This window comes from Epinephelus moara, chromosome 16 (assembly GCF_006386435.1).
Source record: "Epinephelus moara isolate mb chromosome 16, YSFRI_EMoa_1.0, whole genome shotgun sequence".
Taxonomy (NCBI): Eukaryota; Metazoa; Chordata; class Actinopteri; order Perciformes; family Serranidae; genus Epinephelus; species Epinephelus moara.
Window position 1 is genome coordinate 46591677 of NC_065521.1, and position 5000 is coordinate 46596676.

At 45.3% G+C, this 5000-nt stretch overlaps 1 protein-coding gene across 1 annotated transcript in view; it reads left to right on the forward strand.

Moving 5' to 3' along the window:
* The first annotated feature begins 923 nt into the window (after window positions 1–923).
* The window catches only part of kcnd1 (potassium voltage-gated channel, Shal-related subfamily, member 1), a 96488-nt gene continuing 92411 nt past the window's right edge, over window positions 924–5000 (forward strand). Inside the window, exon 1 of the mRNA XM_050064460.1 lies at window positions 924–1067. The gene's annotated coding sequence lies outside the window, so the exon portion shown is untranslated. The remainder of the gene's footprint in view (window positions 1068–5000) is intronic.

Genomic DNA, 5000 nt, shown 5'->3' on the forward strand with positions numbered 1-5000 from the left:
TTAAGTCTAGTCTTAAATGTGGAGACGGTGTCTGCCTCCCGGACCGTAACAGGAAGATGATTCCACAGGAGAGGAGCCTGATAGCTGAAGGACATAAAGACATTAGTTTCTTTCTGAAAGTGATTTATACTTGTTGTTTTAAATTTAATCTCTCTGTTCCAAAGAGCAGATTATAAAGTAGAGAAGAAGAAGAAAAGTTCACTGACTCCAGATCAGTTTATATTTAACGTCTCTGTTGCATCATCACATGTAGTGACCTGNGTGTCTGCCTCCCGGACCGTAACAGGAAGATGATTCCACAGGAGAGGAGCCTGATAGCTGAAGGACATAAAGACATTAGTTTCTTTCTGAAAGTGATTTATACTTGTTGTTTTAAATTTAATCTCTCTGTTCCAAAGAGCAGATTATAAAGTAGAGAAGAAGAAGAAAAGTTCACTGACTCCAGATCAGTTTATATTTAACGTCTCTGTTGCATCATCACATGTAGTGACCTGCTCTGTGTCTGTGTCTGTTCTCTCAACATGAAACTCCCATCAGTCTGTTTAATGTGGAGCACAGAGTGTGTGTTACTGTGTGTGTGTGTGTGTTACAGTGTGTGTGTGTGTGTGTGTGTGTGTGTGTGTGGAGAGAAAAGGGAGGGACACAAGGGAAAGAAGTAGAGGAGGAGGAGGAGGAAGATGAGAGTGACAACGAACAGAGAGAGAGAGAAAAGGGAGGCGGAGGGGAGGGTCGAGCGAGCAAATGGGAGGTGGAGCCAGAGAGAGAGAGAGAGAGAGAGAGACTGTGTGTGTGAGAGAGAGAGAGAGGAGGATGACAGGAGATGTGGTCGTTGCCGCGGCAGCAGAGCAGGACTGGTCTGAGACAGTAATACAACACTCCTCCTCTTCCTCCTCCTCCTCCTCCTCTTTTTATTATTACTCCTCCATCTCTCCTGCATCCGTCCGTCCGTCCTGTTACTACCTGGAACAAAAAAACAACAACAACCTGCTACATCCTCTTCTTCTTGTACTTCTTCTTCTACACCTTCATCATCTTCTTCATCACCTCCACCATCATCATCAGCTGTGGTAAGTAGGATGAAAACTGCTCCAGATACAAAGCGCTTCCTGCTGCTGCTGAGAATAGAAAGAGAAGGGAGCGGAGAAGTCGAGTGGAGAGCAGGAGCAGGACGGGACGGAGGGGTGGAGGGAGGGAAGAGTTTGGACCAGGAGGAGGAGGAGGAGGAGGAGGAGATAGAGTCAGAGTAGAAAAACTTAACGTAAAGAGCTGAGGAGAGGAGAGGAGAGGAGAGGAGAGGAGAGGAGAGGAGAGGAGAGGAGAGGAGAGGAGAGGAGAGGAGAGGAGAGGAGAGGAGAGGAGAGGAGAGGAGAGGAGAGGAGAGAGGGATCAGAGAGGAAGGAGGAAGAACAACCAGAGGGAAAACAGAAGGTAGGAAAGAAGAGGACAGAAGTGGAACAACAGGATGGAGAGGGTAGAACTGAACAGGGTCGAGTAGAGTAGAATCAGACAGAGTAGAATCAGACAGAGTAGATTCAGAGAGAGTAGAATCAGATAGAGTAGAATCAGACAGAGTAGAATCAGACAGAGTAGAATCAGATAGAACAGGTCTGAGTTGTTTGGAGCGACCGCAGCGATTCAGGACAGAAAAAAAGTAGAAAAAAATAGAATCACAGGTAGAGGTGGAGGGTGGACGAAAATAGATAATTCTGAGTGTGTGTTTGTGTGTGTGTGTGCACGTGTGTGTGCATGTGTGTGTGTTGAGGTTGACGTAATCCGGCGGTATGAATTAGTGATGAAGTCCTGTGTGTTTGCTATTAACGGTGGTTAGCATCCAGAAACACACACACACACACACACACACACACACACACACACACACACAGTGCTCATTAATATTCACTCACCTTCTGCCTCTGTGGTCGCACACTGACTGAATGTGGTTCTTTTCTGTCCTCTTGGAAGTTTTAATTCTTTGATGTTTGATCATTTTCAAAGTTGTGTTTATGCTTCAGTAAAAAGTGTCGGCCAGTTTTATTTACGTAGGTCGAGTCATGGCGAGTGTTGCGTGTCAGCTGTGATCTATCGTTGTTCTGTCTGGTCTGACTTCCTGTCTCTGTGTCTCAGCTCTGAGCTCGTTGGTCAAACAGCTGATCACTGTCACTTCTGTCAAACTAACAGGAGGAGATGTGTTGGGGACTATTTTCAGCAGCGGATTAATCCACGTCTGGTGCTGTAGTGAGTGTCAGTGTCAGCAGGACGGTGTGTAAATACAGTACAGTGTGTGTGTGTGTGTGTGTGTGTGTGTGTGTGTGTGTGTGTGTTGATGACGATGATGTTTAACAGTGACGATACATCGAGCCGTAGATACACACAGTAACTGTGATACTCAACTAGCAGCCTGTGGGCCAAATGTGGCCCGTCACAAGGTGCCGACAATTTTATGATTCAAAATAAAATATTAATGGATTCACATTGAGAATATTTTTGTACATTGAATGTAAATAAGGTTACAGGGGTCCAGGCTGAGCCCCCAGTGGTCTCTAGGAGCGCCCCTGTGTGCAGCTGACCTGTGACTGGATCTTTCTCTCGACAGAGACGAGTGAGGACAGCAAATGTTGCAAAATTAAAAACAGGTGACTCATTAATCCTGATGAAGAATATTAATGTTTGTTTATGAACGGGCCCCTGGACTCCTGTCATCCTGCAAAGTGGCCCCCGAGCAGAGCAGGTTGAGCATCTCTGTGTTAGGAGACACGTTCACTGTTGAACTCAACATGAAGACTATCTGCAGATGTGTCTCTGAAAGAAAATATTTTGAGGGGTTTAAAGTGACGCAGTGTTGAAACGTTCCCAGTGAGACCTGACGCTGCGTTCAGGTCATGTTAGAGTTGTTGTAATTTTTGGTTTCTGTCTGTACAGAGTCAGAAAGTTGTGTCTGATGTGGCAGTCAATACGACAGACTCTGCTGATGTTGGGATGTTAGGATTTAAGTGGGGCTGTGGCTCAGAGGCAAAGCAGGTCGTCCACTTATCAGGAGATCAGCGGTTTGATCCCTGGCTCCTCCAGTCTGCATGTGGAAGTACCCTTGAGCAAGATACTGAAACCCAGATTGCTCCTGATGATTGTACCATTGTGTGTCTAAGAAAACTGAGTAGGCACCTTGTACGGTGGCCTCGGACACCAGTGTGTGAATGTGACTTGAAATGTAAACCTGCTTTGAGTGGTCGGAGGTCTAGCAAAGCAGTATACAAGTGCAGGTCCATCCAGTTTCTCTTAAAGAAAATATTTTGAGGGTTTTTACAGTGACGCAGTGTTGAAACGTTCCCAGTGAAACTTTACGCTGCATTCAGGTCATGTTAGAGTTGTCGTAAATACAAGTTTCTGTCTTGTAAAGAGTGAGAAAGTTGTGTGTAATGTGGTGGTGAGTTATACTGAATCTCCTGAAAACTAAACTAACACAGATGCTTCATTTTAGCCTAAGTACTGATCTGACTCAGATGTAGACTGTGGTTATAAACCTTTGGCTGGCATACTCCCTTCCTTCTGCTATCTGCGTGTTACCGTTTTTACATCCTCTCCACTACGGGAAACAACCTCTGAGCTAAAAACGTTCTCGCTGAAATATCAAGTTCTGACGAAGGTTTGGATCGTGCAGTAAGTCCTGCCTGATTTCTTGTTTCAGTGAATAGTTGTAAAGATCTACAACAAATAAAACAACTAGTGAACGCAGCTCAGAAACGCCCAGACTGTCTCTCAGGACTCTCCTGATGTCGATCTGTTTCCTGACAGTCGCAGCTGATTTGTCTCGTCTGTAACTCTGACGGCAGCAGCAGCTCCGGTGACTCTGACTTCACTAATGTACAGATCTGTTCCACTTCACACCAGCTGCTGTCACATCATCCTAATAAAGTTCTGCTCATACAGCCAGCAGGTCGTCTGAGCTCCAGAGCTAAAGTAAAGTCAGGCTCCGCCTCCAGAGCTAAAGTAAAGCCAGGCTCCGCCTCCAGAGCTAAAATAAAGCCAGGCTCCGCCTCCAGAGCCAAAATAAAGCCAGGCTCCGCCTCCAGAGCTAAAGTAAAGCCAGGCTCCGCCTCCAGAGCTAAAGTAAAGTCAGGCTCCGCCTCCAGAGCTCCGATTATCAAACCATATTTGTCTTATTATCAGTAACAGTTGAATCACACAGACACAGATCACTGTTCATGTTTCTGTGGCGTTTCATGTTGTGGGGTCATTTTAAAGACAGAACTCGCCTCCGCACGTGCAAATGTTCCACCAACACAAGTCCTGACTCTGCTTTGCAAACGCTCAATCACTGGATCCTGGGCTTAGCTCCGCCCCACACGACTGTGATTGGTTTAAAGAAATAAAAACAAGCCAGAGCATTTTCTTCCCCTACAGCTTAGAGATAACGTGTGATTCATGACTTGTCTCCATATCACCGAGTCAGTGAGATCCGGCTACAGTAGACGAGTGCGACACACTCAAGTCACCTGAACCCAGGTTTAATCGATACAGTCTTGTCTTGTTAATTCACAGTATTGTTGATGCTCTTCAGACCAACTCTTGAGATTTGTGAGTGTCTGTAAACACGCCATGACCTCCTGAGTTTGTGCCCTCAGCAGGAAGCTGAAACGGCAAAGTCTAAAATTTGAAGTCGTCTTTTCACAAACACTGAATTGTTTTCTTTTTTGCGTCATTTAAAGCTGATCCTCGTTCTACAGGTCAGAGCTTTGTTTGAGCAGCTGCTGTGTTACAGTGCAGCCAAACAAAGTCACGTTTAGAAAAAGAAGTCAGTCAGTAAATTTCCTGTTTTCCATCATATCATCATCATCTGACAAACAAAGACCAAAATGATGTTTTGAATGAACGAATGTTGTCATCTTTAACCTCGGGACGAATACGTTGTGTTTTCTGTGACTCCTTCACAATAAAAGCGTCTGTGTTGAGCTGTGTCGCAGCTCCGTTACTATTTCATTCTTCTGTTTCATCTTTTTCTGTTG